We start from the raw sequence: 21848 nt of genomic DNA, 5'->3' as shown, positions 1-21848 counted from the left end.
GCTGCTTGCTCTGGGCACCTCACAAGAGGTTTTCAGCCCGGGATCTTTTTTTTTTTTTGACAACATTAAGCCGCCTTAAGAGGTTTTCAACCCAAAAGTGGGACTCAGGTACCTCATGGAGGTTTTCACCTGAGTCTCCTTATTTTTCTCTTTTTATTTTTATTTTTTTTCCTTTTTTAGTGACTTGATGGAGTAGAAGCTAAGAATTGCTTCACCACCATCATTGTCTTGCTGATGCCATCAATGAATTCTTGCTTTGACAATGGCTTCTTGTAAACCTTCAATCTGTGCCCATTAACAAGTAAAGGAATGGCCTCTGCATCAATAGTTCTAATTTGCATTGAACCATTATCATGACATTTCTCTATGACATAAGGCCCTAACCATCTAGTCCTTAACTTTCCCTTAAAATATTTATATCTACAATCATATAAAAAATCCCAATGCCCTTCTTGAAATTGTTTGTCCTTGATGTTCTTTTCATGCCCGATCTTCCTCTGAATTTGAGTCACCTCTATGTGTAGGAGGGCCTACATTCTAAAATCATCTAACCCATTCAGCTGGAGAAATCTCTCTTTTTGTGCACTGCTAAGATCTAGATCTAGTTGGGCTGCCATCCTCAATGTATTGTACTCAAATTCAATGGATAGCAGGGCCTTTTTCCCATAGACCAACTCATAGGGTGTGAATCCAGTGATGGTCTTCTAGGTGGTATTGTAGGCCTAAGTGGCCTCAACTAATCTATTTGCCCAATATTTTCTGTTGCTGCTAACCACTTTGGTCAGAATGCCCTCCAGCACTCTGTTGGTCACCTCTACTTGCCCATTAGCTTGTGGGTGATAGGGAGTGGAGGTTCTATGCTTGATCTTGTGTTGGCTTAACAAGTCTTCAATCATGTTAGATGTAAATTGGCTACCTTGATCAGTGACCAGTTCTCTAGGGTACCCAAACTTATAAAATACATTTTCCCTTAAGAACTCAACCACTTTCTCCTCTATTTCTGCCTTAATTGCCTTGGTTTCATCCCACTTGGTCAAATAGTCAGTGCACACAATGATGTACTACTTTTGTTTGGATGGAGGGTCAATAGGTCCAATGAAATCCATGCCCCACTTGTCAAATGGCTCGAAAGTCACTTGAGGTTGCAGAGGCATTTCATCCCTTGGAGTAGGCTTTCCCATCCTTTGGCACTGATCACACTGACTAGTATACCTTCTCACATCCTGATGAAGAGTGGGCCAATAATAACCAGCTTGTAACACCTTGAATGTTGTCCTTTTGGCTACAAAGTGACCTCCACAAGGCCCATCATGACAAGTCAGAAGGATGTCAAAGACTTCCTCCTCCCTGACACATCTTCTCAGAATTTGATCTGGGCCTAGTTTGAAGAGGTTGCCCCCAATCCAAGTGAATGGGGCACTCTTCCTCACAATCTTGCTTTTCTCTTTGGAGGACAAATTCGGTTGGAATTGTGCAAACACCAAATAGTTTTCTATGTCAGTAAACCATGGAGAGAGAATTGAAATGGCGAATAAGTGTTCATTCGGTAATTGATCAGCAACCATTCCTTCCTCCCCTACAGGAAAAGTTAATCTGTATAAAAAGTCTGCAACAACATTCTCCTTCCCAGGCTTATCAACAATAGTTAGATCAAACTGCTATAATAAAAGTAACCATCTAATAATCTGGGCATTCACATCAGGTTTATTCATCAAATATTTAATTGCAGCATGGTTAGTGTGCATAAATGTTTGGTAACTTGTAATGTAATGCATAAATTTGTTTAATGAATGCACAACAACTAGGAGCTCCTTTTCGGTCACTATGTAGTTCAGTTCGGCCTTTGACAGATTCTTACTGATAAAGTAAATGGCATAAGGTAACTTGTCATATATTTGTCCTAGAGTTTCTCTTATGGCTTTGTGTGATGCATCAATGTTATAGACATTTTTGTGCCTTACAGCATGAAGCATGAAATGTCAATAATCTAAGGGATCCAAAGTCCCTAAACATGTTGTTCCTACCCCTAGAGGAACAAGGTCAGCAAACCACAGCACTGAATATCAGTTCTCCACCTGAAAACACTCAAAAACAAGCTAATTTTGGATCATGTCAACTGCTCCACTGAGCATCTGCGCTGAATGTCAACTGCTCCACTCTGTACCTGCGCTGAATGTCAACTGTAAAGAAGGCTACCTGCGCTGGGCGAGTTTGGCCAAGTGGCACAGTCATTCCTCAAGGTGTCAATGCCCAGGAAGCTTCCAAAATGACACTTGGATCAGGGAATTCGCCTAATGATGAGTAAGAGGGTCTAGATCTCCAAGTGGAAGCAAGAACCTCCAAGTGGACTCAAGAACTGAAGAATAACTGAAGTGGGAGAGGACACTAGTCAGCTTCATGCCAGCCTCAAGCTGACTCATCCTTTCTCCAAAACTCCTATATATAGAGCTCTCTCATGAGGTCTAAGGAGGCTGGAATCTTGTGAATGTAAGGAAGTGCTGTTGGTTTGAGTATAGAACTATTGGGTGATTTGCTTGAAGGAGGTGAAGAGGAGATTTCTTTCTGCTGGGAGGTGATGCTGGATTGGGCCTTTTATGGTTGTATCACTTCCTGAACTTTACTTCTTCCATTAATAAAGCATTTGAAGTTCTTCTATATGCATGTGTCTCAATGGTGTATTGATACTTGTATATTTGATTTATTCTAATCCTTGAATCAATTATGAATGTATGCTTCTTGTAGTTTCCCTCTCTTGTCATTTTGCAGGATCTTGGTGTAGTTGGGCCAGTGAAAGAGCAAGGAGCTGGGAGCAAGCAGCAAAGAGAGAAGATTGGATCAATCATTAGCGGAAGACAACGGTTAGTGGATCTCTTTCTCCCCTCTCTTACATCTCATAAAGAAGTAATCTCGAATAGCTTTGCTTTGATTGTTGCTGAGGTACTATCACCCTTAGAGTGGGATAGGGTCATTCCGTATTGGATACTTTTCCCAACAACAAATTGGCGACTCCGCTGGGGATCGTATCTTTTTGGTTGTTTGTGTTTTTTGCTATTCATTTCATAAACAAAGGGAGTATCGAATCGAACTGCATTTGGATCTTTCAAATGCAAAGTAGAGGGCAGCTACTCTAGCTCAGTTTCTGGGCAAGTTTATGATTTGAAGAGCTGATCCAAAAGGACTCTAAATAGCTCTTAGTGATAGCTTTTCATCCTCCTTTTCGCCCCTTAGTGTGTACTTGACTGATAGCTTCTGATTTGGCCAAAAACTGTGAATTTTTGAGCAATCTGTGACCCGGAAACTGAGAAAAACGAAAGTTTGAATCTTCAGTGCAGGCACTGTGAAGGCAGTCTGCATTTCAGCGCAGTTCCCAAAGGGGCTACCTGCGCTGAAGGTCAAACTGCCAGTGTACTACCTGCGCTGAACCAGTTTTGCCTAGTGCTACTGGGGTTCCCTCCTGTTTATTGCCCTGTTTTCACTCTTGTTTTTGCAGCCTGTTACCAGTGAATGTACCTATCTGAAACCAACTTTCCTTGCCACTATTCCGCCTCAGTTGTATAAAGAAACTGTATTTGTTCTTTGTGTATTTCTTATATCATTTGTAGTTTCCCATAACGAAAAGTGAACTAGTCTTGCTGTGGCCTCTTAGATCTAGACCTGTGATAAGTGTCGTTTTGATCTTAAGAGTTAGTTTGTTTGTTGTTCATAGCTGATTGAGCTTTTGCTTTCGTCATATGGTTTGAATTTATATATTTCTAGTGTCGAAACAATTAAATCTTAAGGTGTCTTTTGATTTTGGACAAGCTTGTTTGTTTTCACTTGAAATTGAATTCGAAATTATACAACAGCTTTCTTTTTGCATTACACCAACATTAAGAAAGAGAAAAGAAATACCTACATTGTGCATGTGCATTTTGACAGATTGCATGTTGATTTAGGGAAAAAGTGCATTAGTGTGTGCTCTTTGATCTGTGTGAAAAGATGTTGTCTTTCTTTTCCCTCAGTAGTTAAGATTTTCAAAGTTGAAAGATTGAAAAGCTTGCTTATCATCTTAGACTGCATTTAGGAGTGTTACTATACATCTCGTGGTGATCCATAAAGGCAAACTGCTAAACAAGATCAACCTTAAAATAAATTGAATTTACATAACAACGCTTTGAAACATAACGCAAACACATAGAGGTCTAAGCTAGAGACATGTTCCGGCGTCGTTAAACGTGATATCTTAGCGTTGAGTGGTTGGGTGATTCCTCCACGGTGAAGCGATAAGTATCAATACGGACTTGTGCTCCCACGTACCGTCGCGTATATATTGGGAGACCCCTATTGGAACAAAGCCTTTATCCATAGGAAACCGTGTCGGCCGCCCTACTGATCGCAATGCAGTGAACACAGCATTCACGAAGATCGACCACTCGTACCGTAAAACGTATTCTGTGGTTTTGCGAAAAGTTTGGCACACCCTCTGCCTAGAACTCCAGAGCAGTTTCTTTTGGCCTTTTTCAAAATCTATAACTGAAAAAGTCCATCTGAGCATTTGTCACTTCGGGCTCGTTAAAACATCGAAGGAGACTAGAGTCATCTTTAGCTTTTTCTCGACTCTTAAAAAGTGAAAAAGCAAGTTGTGTCTAAAGCGTCGTTATAAAATTTATTTTAAACGGAACATAATCACCTCCTATTCCCGCGTTGATCTGTAGGTTGAGAACATGGAACGCCCCAACCAAGGAATTCCACATGATGGAAATCCTAGTCCTTTCTCCTCTTGGGGAGAAGTTGGTGCGCCCCACATGGCCACATTGTCGCTTCCAGGACTGACAATTGGCCTGCCAATTTGGCTATTCTCAACCAATGTAGTTCAGAACACCATGGTTCCTGAACAGTCGAGTCAACAGTTAGATCAGTCTAGAGCTGCCCACCAGCCTTCAACTTCCTATAACTCTTCCTCCAATCCTTCATCTTCACAAGGTAGAGCCGGCAAAAGCCAAGCTCCCATGGAGAAGAAGGAGAAGAAGAAGAGAGAAAAGAGGAAGAAGGGGCCTAAGGCGACTGGGGGCAAGCAAAAGACATCTGACAAAAATCCACACACAGCACAGACCGGGCCTAAATCGCCATGTGTCATATGTAAAGGAGACCACTTCCATAGAGATTGTCCCTGTATTCCCCGGATACTAAGGGACTGGTCCCCTCGTTTGCACAATTCGGGAGCATCAACCTCTGATAGCCATGTTGAATGCTTACCGTCAACCAGCGAAAGTGAAGGTTCAAGACAAAAGGGGGGAGCAAGATCCCCCTGCAGACTGTGTAAAGGCGATCATGCCATCCACCGTTGTCCCTTCTTAGACGAAGCGAAGAGAGTTTTGGAAGATCGCCCGGTTTCACCATTGAGACTTCCTCCTGGATACAAAAAACTCATGCAAAGTCCTTCGTTGGTTGAAAATACAGCTGGCCCGCACAAGTGGTCAGCTGAAGCGTCAGTCATTGAAAATGAACCTACTGAATCCAGACCAGACGAAAGTCTAAAGGTCGAAACGGCAGTTGAACCGGTTCTTCCTTCAGAGGTTTCATCCTCAAATGACACCGTCACTGAAGATTCGTCTTCAAATGACACCCTCACTGAAGAGAATAAGGATGACACCATCCAGATTCTTTTCATCAACACCGACTCTGATGAGCATCAGGGCAATGCGCCCATTCCTTTATCGCAGGAAAGAACATCGTCAGGATCATATCCGGCCGTGTATTCGGTCCCACCGCCAAGCAACTTGGTTGTGTCCTTTGATTGGAACCAACTAGGCAGACCCCGGTTGCCAGCCAGTATACCATTCAGAATCATCGTCCAAATTTACAGAATGGTAATGGCTGGAACTATCATTGATGAAGGGGCATCTGTGAGTATCCTTTCCTCTATTGCTTGGAAAGCACTGGGTTCCCCGGCGCTTTTGCCTGAGATAAGAAATCTCTCGGGTTTTGATAAAGGAACCAGTCGGCCATTAGGGATCCTCCCCAATGTACCTGTTACATTGAAAGGGAAGACCGTTCAAATGAACGTGATAGTCATTCAAGGACCCTTGGATTATAACCTACTCCTTGGACGAGACTATATATATTGCATGGGAGCTATAGTCTCCTCACTCTTTAGAGTAATGTGTTTTCCACACGAAGGAAGAATGGTCAAGCTCGTAGACCAACTTTCGTTTCCGGGATCACGCATCGCAAATAATCAAATACCAACCCTGAATGGTCTATTCAATGAAGAAATGTCTCCACCCCCAGTCCTCCTTCCCGATGAGTGCGAGTGATTCGGAAAGATGGGACTGGAACCCAGGGGGCATGCATCCTGGTCTGCTTCGGGCAGAGGAAACCCTGGGTATAAGGTAGAATTTCCGCAGGAGAATATGACTATTCCGTACCCCGTCCGAAAGAAGGAAGAGGGGTTGTTCTGGAACAGGATTCTTTTGTTAAGGTTACTTGTTTGACAAAGGTCATTCACCATTGTCTACTTCAGTAGACAGTGCCGAGGAGATGTTTTCGTTTGATGGTGTTAACAAAACAATCTTTAGGTAACCAGAAAGAGGCAAGCCTCCCTCAATAACATTAATGTTTTGTCTTTGAGTAGTGTTCTTCTCTTGTCGCAAGTAGCTGCTCTCTTGTCGCAAGTAGCTATTCTCTTGCGATCTTGCAAAAGATCTGTTAAAAGTTAGGCTGATGGGAAGACAAGTACCGCATAAGACCTGTTAAAAATAACGAGAAGACAAGTATCGTTAACATTAGACTGGCAAGACGACAAGTAGCTGTGAACACCCAAAGAAAAACAGAGGTGGGGGAGAGGAGGGGTAGCCTTGAAATTGTATTTTATACATGGGGGCATGCAAACCTTTTGGAGTGCAAGCCAAGAGCAGTTATTTATCTGTTTTTTGGATTAGTCGTTTCCTAACTTGCATAAAGAAAGGATGTGGGGCAAAGGTCAAAATTTGCCAAATTAGGAGCATAGCTTTGTGAGATAAAGCTCCATAAAAAATAGCTATCTCACAGGAGACATTTCTTATCTTATGACTAGTATTATCGAGCAGTTTTACCGCGGAATTTATGCTCGTTAAAAAATAGAAAAGCGAGATCCGAGCAGTTTTAGCACATAGTTCATGCTCGTTAAAAAATAAACATAAGATTGAGCAGTGTTTTGGCACATTCAAGCTCTTTAAAAAATGAACCCAGTACCGGTAAATAACCATTGTGATCGTAAAATTATTAGCCATAAAAAGCCTTGGTCGTGTTTGCACCTGCCACCTCCATTTCATTTGGCCAATCGTTCACCTCCATATGATTGTTTACCCATTTTGAGGAACAGCTGCAAAGAGTGATTTCACCTAGCCATCCTTGTGACACTGCCGTGATTGGAAAATTCCAACCTGTACCTGGAATCTGCTGTTATCCCTGTTTATCACTCGTTCCTCAAAAGACGAGTCTTCTTTGAGCTCTTTTCTCCTGACTCGTAAAATATGAAAAGTTTGTCGAGTTTTGGCCTTCCAGCTCGTTAAAATGACCGGAAGAGCTATCCCTCCTCTAGATTTTAATCTTTTTGGACCTGAGGGATTATTGCACAAAAAGGTCGAGCGCTTGTTTTATTCGTCTCGGTAAAATTATCGAAAACTCATCCCTTCTGTATTGTTTTATACTTTTTCGGACTTAAGGGATTAGATGACGAAAAAGGAATTTTGGAGTTAACTTTCTGTACCTTTTCAGACTCTCTAAAAATGAAAAGGACCGAGTTTTCCTTGTCTTTAGACTCGTTAAAATGATTAAATAGCGACAAACTTGTCTTTAGATGAGAACGAGTTTCCCTATCGCTAGGCTCGTTAAAACATAGCGATGGGCTTGCCCGAAGGGCAGGTTATAGAACAAGCATATGTTATCCTCCTCAAGCTTGACAAAAATAAAGAGGTACTGGTCAGAAATGACTGGGGAAAAATTGGGAGAACCTCAAAGCTTTAATGGTAGCAAGTCGCTCTTGAACATGACACTTTTTCTCCGTATCACATCGGGTTGGGTTGTTTCATTCACCGGTCTCATCACCATGGTCCTCGCCAAACCATCCACATTTGGGGTAATGCTACCGATCCATCGTATCAGTGTCGTTATATCTTCAAGAGATGTTGTTCAGAAAGAGTCAACCGTGTCCCATCCACTGCCATACATTATCCTTCATCCACCCATGATCGCCACCCTGAATCATATTTCACAGATTGTTTTCACCTCCACTAAAATCATTAGCTCCGTTCCGTGTCACTGATGTGGGATTCATTAAGGCCCTCCTTTGACGGATCGCTTCTTGTCAACTTCAGCTCATTATCCAAGAAGTTGATCTAGGAACACCCCCCTCAGTACTTTGAAGCCTGCATGCCTCAATGGCAAGTTTCTCACTTCCGGCGACAGGTATACATCAATGACCTTCGACCAGAAGATTTTGCGTGGTGTTCGACGCCAAGTCCTTTATTCACACCGCATGAATTGTACTGCAGTACCTTGAGGGTCATTATCATTATCGGTGATTCCTCTCGCGCTTGTTAACGGTTTACATTATTGACCGATAATCAAACGATGTCCTTCCATGTTTGACTTCAGTGCAATTCTCACATGGATCGACTTGTACTTAGAGTGAAGATCGAACGAGTTTGAAGACCCCGGATCTAGTTTCATCCATCCGGGCTGCGATATATATTCAGGAAATATAAAGACATTTGATATGTACATCATTGCAGCAGATGATCATCCTACTCAAAGGATGATAATTTCAGCAGAGAATTATCAGTCTACCATCAGACGATCGTCTGTTCTATGTACCAAAATGAATTTATAAAGCTGAGCATGGGAATGCCCGCCTCAACTAGATCATGAAAGCAGAATGAAAAATAATGTATTGTATTGTATTTTATTACACGTCACCTCTCAGCGATTGAATGAACTTCGGATCCTCCTGATAAAGCATTTCACCCGATAAACGACCTCATACTTTAGGGGGCAACTGTTATAGACATTTTTGTGCCTTACAGCATGAAGCATGAAATGTCAATAATCTAAGGGATCCAAAGTCCCTAAACATGTTGTTCCTACCCCTAGAGGAACAAGGTCAGCAAACCACAGCACTGAATATCAGTTCTCCACCTGAAAACACTCAAAAACAAGCTAATTCTGGATCATGTCAACTGCTCCACTGAGCATCTGCACTGAATGTCAACTGCTCCACTATGTACCTACGCTGAATGTCAACTGTAAAGAAGGCTACCTACGTTGGGCGAGTTTGGCCAAGTGGCACAGTCATTCCTCAAGGTGTCAATGCCCAGGAAGCTTCCAAAATGACACTTGGATCAGAGAATTCGCCTAATGATGAGTAAGAGGGTCTAGATCTCCAAGTGGAAGCAAGAACCTCCAAGTGGACTCAAGAACTGAAGAATAACTGAAGTGGGAGAGGACACTAGTCAGCTTCATGCCAGCCTCAAGCTGACTCATCCTTTCTCCAAAACTCCTATATATAGAGCTCTCTCATGAGGTCTAAGGAGGCTGGAATCTTGTGAATGTAAGGAAGTGTTGTTGGTTTGAGTATAGAACTATTGGGTGATTTGCTTGAAGGAGGTGAAGAGGAGATTTCTTTCTGCTGGGAGGTGATGCTGGATTGGGCCTTTTATGGTTGTATCACTTCCTGAACTTTACTTCTTCCATTAATAAAGCATTTGAAGTTCTTCTATATGCATGTGTCTCAATGGCGTATTGATACTTGTATATTTGATTTATTCTAATCCTTGAATCAATTATGAATGTATGCTTCTTGTAGTTTCCCTCTCTTGTCATTTTGCAGGATCTTGGTGTAGCTGGGCCAGTGAAAGAGCAAGGAGCTGGGAGCAAGCAGCAAAGAGAGAAGATTGGATCAATCATTAGCGGAAGACAACGGTTAGTGGATCTCTTTCTCCCCTCTCTTACATCTCATAAAGAAGTAATCTCGAATAGCTTTGCTTTGATTGTTGCTGAGGTACTATCACCCTTAGAGTGGGATAGGGTCATTCCGTATTGGATACTTTTCCCAACAACAATCAACATGTATATGAAAAGGAAGGGCCCAATTTGGGCCTCGGAGAATAGGTGCAGTGGTCAACTTGTCCTTCAGGGTGTCCAAGGCCTCTTGACAGTGTTTTGACCATACAATTTCAGAGTCTTTGGCCAACAACCCAAATAAAGGAGAATCTAACTTGCTGAAGTCTTTTATAAACCTCCGATAGTATCTAGCTAAACCTAGAAATCTTTAGACATCTCTCTATTTTTGCGGAGGTGGGACCCTATGGATGATGGATATTTTGTTTGGGTCCACGTACTGTCCTTGCTGGGATATTGAATGACCTAGAACAATCCTTGCAGTCATCAAGAACTCACATTTTCTGGGACTAAGGGATAGGTTCATTTCAATGCATTTGTTCAACACCTTACCTAAGTTGGATAGAACCTCCTAGAAATCACACCCATAGGGTGTAAAATCATCCATATAAATCTCCATTGCATCATGGACTAGCTCGGAAAATATACTCAGGACTGCTCTCTAGAAAGTGGCAGGGGCATTGCATAGTCCAAAAGGAAGGACCCTATAGGTGAAAGTACCCCAAGGACAAGTGAAGGTGGTTTTATTGTGGTCTTCTGGGTTGATCTAGATTTTATTGTACCTGCTAAACCCATCTAGGAAAGAGAAAAACATTTTCCCTGTTAGGCCATCTAGCACTTGGTCAATGAAAGGTAGAGGGTAATGGTCCTTGTTTGTTTCTTTGTTTAACTCTCTATAATCGACACAAATCCTCCACTTCCCATTTTTCTTTGGAGCCAACACCAAAGGAGAGACCCACTCACTGTCTGAGATAGGGTAAATGAATCCCACATCTAGGAGCTTTTGCAGTTCTTCTTTGCCTAGATCCTTGAGAGTTGGATTCATTCTCCTTTGGGATTGTTGAACTGGTTTGCAACCTTCTTTGATATAAATGTGGTGAGTACACACTGAGGGGTGCACTCCCTTCATTTCCTTGTAACTTCAAGCAAAGGCATCCAGGTGTTCCTTTAGCATGTTGCACAACTTTTCTTCTTGGTGGACAAAAAGAGATGGGTTGATTTTCAAAGTTCTCTCAGGGCCGAATTCTATGGTTTTGACATGGGTAGGGTTTGAATCAGCTAATCATAGGTCATTCTGATAGTTGTTCTGGGTTTCCTTTACTACTTCCTCTAAGCACAATGTGCTGGAGTTGGACTTTGGAGTATGTGCTCAATAAAATCATCGTCATCTGGTTGTCCTCCTCCTATGGTTGTTTCTAAGGTGCAAAGGTGGGCTGAATAAACTTCATCTTCTTCCTCCTCTTCCAGCCATAAAGGAAATTCATGTTCTAGAGATGGTTGAGTAGGAGGGTGCATGACTAACTGCTTGAACATATGCCCATTTTCGATAGTCATATTTCTAGCCCTGCAACTGATGTAGGCATCGACAGTGGCTAACCAGGGCCTCCCAAGGATGAGAGGGTATCCAGTAAGCTTGGCCTTAGGCTAAAGAACTAGGAAGTCTGCAGGGTACTCCCAAGGGTCAATGCAGACAATCACATCCTCCACAATCCCCTCAGGGGTCACCGTGGAATGGTCTGCAAGTTGCAAGACTGTTGTGGTCCTTCTCAATGAACCTTGGTGGCTGAGCTTGAGCATGGTGTCCTTAGTCATCACATTAATGGCAGCCCCAAGATCAATCAAAGTGTGCGGGACAATTGTGCCATTGATGTGCACATCTCATATAGGGATTCTAGGGTCCAAATACTTCAGACGAATTACCTGCCCTAGCATTAAGTCGAACAATTGTCCAATGACATTAATGGTAGGCATGTCTCTTTTTCGCCTCCCTAGATGTTTGAAGCACTTCTCCTTAATCAAATTGTTGTAAATAGGTACATCCTTTATGGCTTGGAGAAGTGGAATTTTGACACATAGATTTTTCAATTCACCTAGAAGTTCATTCTCTTTTGGGGTAGGCTGGACTGGATGAGTTAATATCTCAGGAAAGGGTGGAGGATTTACTCTAGGCATGCTTTCCTCTCTTTCTTCCTCACTCTCCCTAGGTGGAGGTAGAGGTTGGTTGTTCAGGAGTACTCTCCTATATCTCAGGTTGATTTCCTGAATCTCCACAACATAAGCAGGATAGGATGTCTCTCCATTGTATACTTGTTGTGCCTATCTGTTGTTCGGGTTCGGATTTGGCTGGGTAGGCATCTGGGGTTGTTTAGGTGGAGTAGGGTGTAAAATCTATGGTTGAGTAGGTGGTGAAGGCAATAAAGTTGGAGAATTATTGTATTGGGTCCTCCACCCCTCGGGTAGTGGATTCCATTGAGGTTGAGGTGGAGCATATGGCTGAAATGACTGGTTGGTTGGCTAGGAATGGTACTGAGGTGCAAAGGACCAAGGAGGAGGTGTAGACCAGGAAGGATGAGCAGGGGGGCCCCAAGAGGGAATGGATGTGGTTTGGTTATCGTTGTAATAGGCATGGGATGACCCTTGCATGCCATGTTGGTATGGCCAAGGCCCAAGAGGTCTCCTTTGATTTATGTGGTAGTGCTATTCAATCACCCCTTCAATCCCCTAATACACAGGTTTTAGTCTTGGTATAGAAGGGCACTTGTCTGTGAAGTGGTTTTCTTCACAAACTGAGCAAGCTTTAATTAGATTTAATGGAAAATCATTCCTAGGGTGCCTCCTTGTGCATCTAGGGCATAAAATGGCTAAGGCTCTCTCTACCTCCTCATGTTTTCTCTTGATGTGCATAGTGTCTATATGTAAGGCAAGGGTTTCAGCATCTCACTCTTGAAATCTTCCAGCATATTTAAAATTTCACCTTTGATGGATGTATTGGAAGAGGATGGACTTACCATAGGTTGACTACCCCTACCCTTTTTCCTAATTTCCCTAGAATGGTTCCTAAAGACAGTCTTCATATCTTCATAGGGTATTTGGTAGATGTTTCCCCCTGCTAGCAAGTTTAGGGTATCTAGAATATCTTCCTTTACTCCTCTAAGCAGGACTAGCTTCAATGACTCAGGATCAAGTGTGCACCTGGCCCTTTTGTAGCTAACTTGGAATTGTTCTTCATAATCCTCTAGGGATTCATCATTCCCTAAGGTCATCCTAAAAATTTCTTCTTTAGTGTCCTTAGACCTACATTAGTCTCAATACTTGTTGTTGAAGGCTTGCTGCATCTGAGCCCAAGTTGTGATGTTATCCCCAGGTAAACCCATGAACCAGCACAAGACTGCATCCTTGAGAGTAGATGGGAATAGTTTCAACTTCTGCTCATTATTGGTGTAATCATAGGTTCTTCATATGACATCAAACTCAAACAAGAAAGTGTCTAGATCTTCTGAGGGTGGGCCATGGAAATGAGGAAGAGCAGAGGGGCTTATATTCTTCATCTTGCTATCCCCATTAGTTTCTTTGATGGGAAAGGTACCCTCAACTCTTTCTCTATTTCCTCTGTCATTTCTATTTTCATCCATTGGGTCAGTTGGAATGGGTTCTTCTTCTTCTTCTCCCCCTGTAGGCTCTTCAAATATCTCTAGTTGTTCACCTAAGGGTTCCTCCAATTCACAGCCACCGAAGAAGAGGGAAGGTTGGTTGTTTGAAGCGGTGGGGGTATTTGGTAGAAATTTCCCTAAGTTATCCCTATTCCTACTAGGCATGAAAGAAGTGTTTTTGTTTTGTTTTGTGTTTTTTTCAAGCTTTGAAAATAATTGCAAAATTGAAATTGCAAACTGAATGGAAACTAACTGACTGAATGAAAACTAATTGCTTGAATGAAATCTCACTTGCAGAATGGAAAAGAAATGAAACTAATATAAGAATGTCAGAGATAAGAAATGGAATAAATAAAGTAGTAATCACATATTACTCAGACACCTCCTCAATAACAGCGCCAAAAAGTAATGAGCACCAATATTGCAACAAGAACGCTGTAATTCCTGGGGCTACCAACTTTACTTTATCAACTCGGGGTTTGTACAAACTTGGAGGTGACAGTGTTGTATACACAAGTAAATTTGATGGGTCTGCTCTTTGTCACTGCTAAGCTGGCAGTCGACCACTAAGGTTTTTCAAACCAAACTTCTATGGATTCAAAAGAAGCTTGATTACCTGTTGGAAACCTAATCCTCTATGGGTTAGTGTGGAAGCAGAATAGACTAAGGAAGTCCAATAGACCTTGGGATGTGGAACCGAATGGTCAAACCATGTACTATAAATGTATATGTTTTGTTAATAAAAAATGGACTCTCATGATTTATCTTTAATATTATGTCACTGCCCATGTGTGTGTTTAACATGGTATCAGAGAAGGCGTATTCATGCCCTGCATAATTACTTTAAGCCATTTGTTTTATGGCCTTTCTGTGTAGGTCATTTCTACCATCACTTCTACATTTCATGACTATTTTCTTAGCTAAATTCTAGCTGCAACCTCTGTCATTTCTCCAGCGCCATTTTTGGCTTCTAGCGCCATTTTGTAACTCCCTTTTGCCATTTCTTCAGAATTTTGACTCTGTCCCTATGCCAATTTTCCTGGATACAAGTCTGCTGGTGGTCTGACTTTGTCCCTCTGCCAATTTTCCTGGATACGAGTCTCTTGGAACTGTTGGTGAAGCCTAGCATTCTTGGGAAGCAAGAAATGATGCGGTCTTTCAAAACTAGTGTGGTCTTTCAAAACTACCATGCGGTCTTTCAAAACTGGTGCCTCCACGCAGATGCCTTCTCCAATCTTGGGCCCTCAAGTCGCCACTTCTTGAAAGCTTTCATTGAGGTGTAAGCTGCATCAAACAATTGGCTTTCTTCCCTCGTCAGAAGCTGTAAAATTTTGATGTCGCAAAAAAAGCGTTGTTATGAGCTTTGAAAAGAATGTCTTTGAAATGCCCACGCAATGTGTAGAGAAGAAAGGACCCAAGACTTCTATCTGAAACTAAAGGTGCAAGTTTGCATCCTATCTCGTAGAAGTAGGGGCATCGACTTATGAGGTTGACGCAAGCAGGATCAGCTTGCATTTCCTTCCTAATCCTATGGTTATAGAATGTTGGATTATTGATCGAGACGGATTCTCTAATGCACAGATCATGGGTCAACCAAAAGGGTAGCTCTACCTTTGCACCTGCTTCTACATTGTTATTTTCAGATCCAGGATCTAAGAGGCCCACTCTGTTTGCACCGACCCGAAACACTACAGACACCGGTTCCTGCTCCATGAGAATGTGGTCGATGTCATAGTAATCTGCCATACTCAATCGTCGCTGGGTGGGAGATGGATTTCAATTTCAATTTTGGATTGGGCACATTGAGCGTGGTGATATTAAATGAGTTGAGAACGCATAAACTATGAACCAGTGGTATTGCAGTGGACCGGAGATGATTCAAACAAGTCAGAGTGAGGAGTGTAATACCAGTTAGTAAACACAAGCATAAGCGAATTCAGAGATCTGCTCTTCGATCAGGATCCTACTGAAAGAGAGGTTGCTCCTTATTCGCAACCTGAGATTTAAGAAACGTCTGCAAACTCCATTCCACCATGTCTAGTTGTATGGTAACACCGCCACTTTCAATTGCTTCAAAGGTGTGTACATAGTAGCTATGGGTAATATACATTTATTTGCTTTTGTTCCAGTTCATTCTCACGCCATCCCATTCCTCAAATTCTTCCATTTCCCGGCGCACCAAATTGCCATATATTGCTAGTCGCACAGAGTTGACTGTTGAAGGAACCTTCACTCTCAGAGAGTCCGTGTTGTGATATTTGAGTTTCTCCGACATGGTACAAACCTCCTCCTCTGGCTTTCAATAAACGCTTATGATCTTTGACCCATGCCCCATATAGCAATTTTGGCATTTAATTTAACCTGCAACCCTTGTTGCGTGAAGTTTACATCACCCATCAAATCTTGTCCAATATTTTATATTGAAAAGTCGTTTTGCCAAAAGCGATGAAGTGAACGAATACTAATTGACTTCAGAAGTAAAGTTGAGAATATGGAAGTTAAATCCCAAATGCACGACCTCCTGCAATACTGAATCGACACCGACGATGCGTGCAAACAAAAAGGAGGTGATCGTGTAATATATATATATGGTTTTTGGAGTCCGGTTATGGTAAATACTTCTTACAGGTGCTTATTATATGTTGGACATTTTATTTCTGTGCCATGAACTATCTTTACATCTATCCTAAACTGTGAATGTGTTAATCCTTTTGGTGAGTACGTTGGTCTAGTAAGCTGATCTGATATGCGTAAGAATGTGTTGGTGTGTTCTGTCGGTATGGTGCATGTGAGGCATTTAAACTAAATGTTGGTTGAAGCTATACATTAAAGGGAGCCCCATACGTGTTGAATTCCTTTTATTATATGTTATTATTGTATGGTCTATACATTGTGATGGGAATGTACACGTTGAATTCTCTTTATGAAGTGTGTATGTATGGTATATGATGACATTGCCATGATATACATTATAAGATGAGTAGTGGTTTATATGCTCAAATTGAAGTGTTGAAATCTCTTTATGAAGTGTGTATGTATGGTATATGATGACATTGCCATGATATACAATATATGATGAGTAGTGGCTTATATGCTCAGATTGAAGGTAGAAAGTTGAAAATTAAAAGCAGTATTTTATGGAGGAGAGTTCAATCATTTCCTACCTTAAGAACTTAAGAACTATTACACGTTGATTGTAATAGTGGTGCACTTGTTATGGCTCTAATTGGTGGAGTATTAGAGTTCTTGAAAACTCTTATACAATCTACTGTTGATGACACATTCCAAATCAGCAAAGGCTCTCTCTTAGAAATTCAGACATGTCTACAATATGCACAAGAACAGATTGAATTTTTGCAGCTTGAATCTCAACTACAATAGGAAGAATTACAGTAGTGGAGTCATCATTCTGAACCTATTTTTGTTCAGAAGATTGAAACAAACTCCCATAAACAACAAGACAATGATGTTACAGTTCATTCAAATTTAGTACCCAATAAAGTAGCAAGGTTACATGTAGATGCAGAAGTTCAGCTTGCACTTCCCAAGGCCATCATTAAACCTTGGGAAGAGCTTGTCCACAACAAGCACAAAATTGGTCTTAGATATGACAAGGATGTGTCCTTTCACATTCCAGACTACTCCAAACCAATCCAATTTCAAATTCCTAGATTTCTTCAGGACAGTTCATCTTCACCTACTCCTCATGACAGTTCACCTCCACCTGTTCCAGATTCTTCCCCTCTTCCATAGAAATAGCAACTGTTAGAGCCTAGATTTGCCTCAGGCTGAAAAGACAAGGTTCTAGGTCCACATCAAACCACGCTCAACCTCGTAGCTAACCCTACAAGGACAGGAGAGGGCTCTCTTTGGATCAATCTCAGCGAAAGATAATCAATGGGGCTGGAGATGACTGATTTAGCAATTGATTTTAGGCTAGGTATTAAGTGCAAAGGATTTGATTTGAGTTTTTGAGGGTTTTGTGTTGGAAACAGGGAAAGGCAAATTGAGCTCGGGGATGAGGCACCGTTTATGCAAAGTTCTAATTGGGGCAAGGAAGGCAATCGTTTTTATGCTTTAAATTGAGTGAATGGATAGATCAGACTAGTGACGAGCTAAGGAGAGCAAGAGAGTCTCAATAATTCTCCTTAAACAGATGAAAACATGGAAATTTAAACAAATTCAAAGGTAGTGCATAACAATTAATGGATTCCACCTTAATCACTCATTTGTTCAAATTCAGAAGAAAAGACAGGAAAATGATACACATAACACTAATGAACTTACAATTACTTAGAGAAGCACACCATCAAAAACATAAAGCCACATGGATCCCAAACAGTGCTGCAAAACCCTGGTCTTTCCTTAGCCAAAAATGCAGAGATAGAATGTACAATGATATGCCAAAGCAATCCCAAGTGTCCAACCCTGAAAATGACTTAGGAATTACATGATATAGAATAGCCCAACCCATTCCCTTGCCTCTAGGGGTCGAGCTCATCATTCTAGGAGTTGTTTCAACCAATTCTAAACAAAGCACTAAAATCTAGGCAGTTAAAACAACTTGCCTCTATAAGGTACAAAACTGATTCATTCATTAAATTTTCACTTTTTAGTGAATGAATCCTCTAGAACAAGTAAATAAGTGCCAAAATTACATCATATTCATCCAATTACATCAAGATGGATCAAAAATTACATCACAAAGCAAAACTAGTGAAACTGGCTGAATTTCTGAGCTGGAAGGTGAAAAACTAAGCAAAAATCCTCTGTGTGCCGCGCCAATTTCTCTGTGCGTCGCGCCACTTTGAGGCTGAGTTTGAGGCACTTCTTGAAGTCCAAATTAAGCCCAAGTGTGCTTGTTAGAAAGCCCTACCTTTCTACTTTCTAACTCAAGTGGAATTTCTGAATTTGGTGCCCATTTGCCCCTCCAAAACTTCAATCTCCCAAGACTTTTTATTGTGTGTCAAAATAGGGGCAGAAAGGTCATTTTTGGGTGCTTTTTGACCTCTTGGGGACTCAAAACTTGCCCAAACTTCTTGGCCATGCACCAGCAGTCATGATTTGTCATGAAAAATCCAAAAATATAAACTTTTTGCCATTTGGAGCTCCCTAGCAAAAGCGCGCGCCAGGTGGCGCGGCGCACAGGGTGAAAAACCCTATTTTTTGTACAAAAAATTTCCAAAATGTCAAAAATTGCTCCAAATTTCTTGAAATTTGGGCTGGAGCTTCTTCATCAAGAGCTATGGTGGGCTAAGTATTGCCTCGGCCAATATCCGGAGTCGATCATGCTCTTTTTTCCTCTTTTGCCTTTTTGATGTCTTCCTTAGGTTTGCCTTTAAATTCCTTATTCGTGCCTTGCAAACATGATTTTGTGCCCAATAATGGTTTTTCATGTGCCTGAGCATGTACTTGTCCTTTTTTGCTTTCGCCAACAGCTTCTCTAAGTGGATGTTGATCCTCTCGAGCCAAATCTCTCGATCAGCCTCCATCTCCTGCTGAATGGGTGTCCTCTCATTTAGGCTTTGTTGGGCAGCCTGCTGGTCTTCATGGATGTTTTACCACCTCTATGAGCCCTCCTGGGAGCATGTACCTCTGTTGGCGAATCACTGTGTGTCTCTTCTTCATGATCATATGATGGATCAGATGTCATGTCTGCTGGTGGACAAACTGTCTTGGACAAATAAGTGTTGATATGTCACACTGTCTTGTAATGCCTTTGATGATGTGCTTGACCTTTGTCACCAAGAGAAAACACTGGCATGAGGGATAGTAAGTGGAGGGAAAAATAGTGAGGGATTAGGGACTATTGGGACAAATTTTATTAGGGAAATGTAGGAGTGTTTGAGGGGTTTTATGTATAGGGTTAGGAGAGTTTTCGTAGGGTTAGGGTTTGGGTTTTGGAATTTGAGAATTTTGGGATAGAGAATTTGGGAAAGGGGTTTGATGCTTTTATGGAGTAGGGAAACTTAATAATGATGGAAATAAGGAAGAAATGGGATGGGGGAATTAATTTGGGGAAAACCCTAAACAACAACTTTCATGTGAAGATTTTGACATGGTATGGTTTGAGTTTTTGTTTGAACCATTACCATCCGTCAACCACCATACCCTAGCACAAACTTGGATGAAACACAAAAACGGAGGCTCTACCTACTTTTGGAATGAATAATTTGCAATTTGGAGGAAGATTTCAATGAATTTCAGGCCTTTTAGCCCAGTGCGTCGCGCCAGTGTAAATTTACACTCGAAAATTTCTCCCAGTGCGCCGCGCCCTTTTGAAGGACCCTTTTGGAGGCCTTCCCAGTGTCCAAATTGGGCACAGGATAGATTTTTGGAAAGGTATTTGAGTCTACTTTCCAACCCAACTGGAATTTTTCAATTTGGAGTTCATTTGCACTATCAAAAATCACATCTCCCAAGACTAGTCAAAATGTGCCAAATGAGGCTGCCTCAAGGAAGAGTGTTGTTGCATTCAACTTTTGAATGCCTTCCTCAACTCAAAATTGAGCTCATGATAGCTCATTGGAAATATATTTGTGTCTATTTATCATTTGAATTATCAAGAAAGTTATTTGGCCAACCAAGCTAAGAGAAAACTTTATTTTCCCAAGGTCACTTTAGAGGTGCATCAATTCTCCCGAGGAGATTGTATTTTTGACATTTCTCTAAAACCATGACACCTGTGTAAAAAGTGAAGGAGGTTTTTCTTCCTTGGCCTATTTTGGACAAAAAACTCTCTCAATTTTCCAAAATTCATCTTTTATTTCTCAGAAACATCATTTGAGTGAAACCTATCCCGATGTGTGGAACAGGGGATTTGTCGAAATGAAGCGAAATGAAGGGGATAGGGGGCTTCTAAATTCTTGAGGAAATTTTACTAGGTGGGGAGGGATGTTAGGAAGTAGGGGAAAGTGGAATATCAAAAATTGAGTGAGGGGAAGGGGTGAAAAAGGGCAAAACACAGGCCTAGCCTTGAAAATTGTCAACTTGTAGCAAGAAACTAGGGTTTGTGCGAAAAAGAAGAAGTTGGGGGATCTCAGTGAAGGGAAGTGTTTAATAAGGTACATTAAGGATAGGGGAAGGTGTATGAATATCAGGATACAATTTTTGCTGATGATTTGACCGTCTAAGAGAAATTTCCTTCAAAACCCTAGGAGAGGGAAATGACCTTACCTATGCGCAACTGAAGCATGAACAAGGTGTAAAATGACCCATTGGAACCTGACATGATGATGAAAACCCTCTGAATGATGGTACACTCAGTTGAACGGTGACATGGACCGACATTTGGACAACTTTGACAGGAATAAAAGCAAACCCTAGACCTAATGCCTAGTGACCAAATTTTGCTTGAAGACTTAATGAAATGACAAAATTTGACCTTGACACCTTAAAATCACTTTGTAAGAGCATGTTTGATCACTGGAGGAAGGCTGGAAAGACTGACACTAACAACAACAACAACATATTGTGAAATTCCAACACTGTGACTGAGGTGGCCATCTGAAAGATCACTGTTTTGATCTTCATCCATGTAAGCATTGTCATAAAACTAGTCATTCTTTAAATAGATGCTTCAGAAACAAACCTCCCGCAAGAACAAAGATTCATCTTGGATGGATCGCTTCTTGGCAATGGGCATCAATAGCCAAGAAGATATTTTAGTCACATGTCAGAACTTGTTCAAGAGTATTGAACAGTCTTGCAGTTGAGTTTTCTCCATCATCTCACCTTGTATCTGACAGGGGGGAAATGATGGTCATTGTTGAAAAATGTGCAACAAGAAATGTTAAATTTAGAATGTGCTAAAAATAGACTTGCTAAAAATAGCATGTGTAAAAATAACATGTCTAAAAGTAGCAGTTTGGCCAGTGAGGTCATTGGCCACATTGGGTGAGAGGTAAAATTGTTAAAAATAGAAAGTTCTAAAAATAGCATTTCTAGGTCCCTTCCTATTTATGGCAGTCCCTAGTCTATCTATAGGAAGTAAAATTAATTTTGGTCTTAACAGTAGTTAGAAATATTAATTAATTAATTCAGTTGAGTTAATTAGTTAAGGAAATTCGAATTTGAAGCCTTTGTGAGCATGCACATGAGTTGTCCCACTGATTGAGGGAATAAGTATGAGGTCTATAATGAGAGAATCAGTTGACTTAGTTATAACTAGTCAAGTCCAGTTAGATTATTTTAACAAGTTGTTAAAATAATAAAATATAGTTTGTTAATGCTTGCATGCATGTGACAACTATTATTTTAGATAATTGAGGATTCACTCAT

General features: G+C 41.2%; 1 pseudogene; it reads right to left on the bottom strand.

The window, feature by feature from the left end:
• Positions 1-14766: 14766 nt before the first annotated feature.
• Positions 14767-15314, bottom strand: LOC149227592 (DNA replication complex GINS protein PSF3-like; annotated as a pseudogene).
• Positions 15315-21848: the final 6534 nt, after the last annotated feature.

Source organism: Pinus tabuliformis, chromosome J (assembly GCF_031772625.1).
Source record: "Pinus tabuliformis cultivar Carrire ecotype Pingquan chromosome J, CPIR1, whole genome shotgun sequence".
Classification (NCBI taxonomy): domain Eukaryota; kingdom Viridiplantae; phylum Streptophyta; class Pinopsida; order Pinales; family Pinaceae; genus Pinus; species Pinus tabuliformis.
This window is presented reverse-complemented; position numbering and strand designations above follow the sequence as displayed.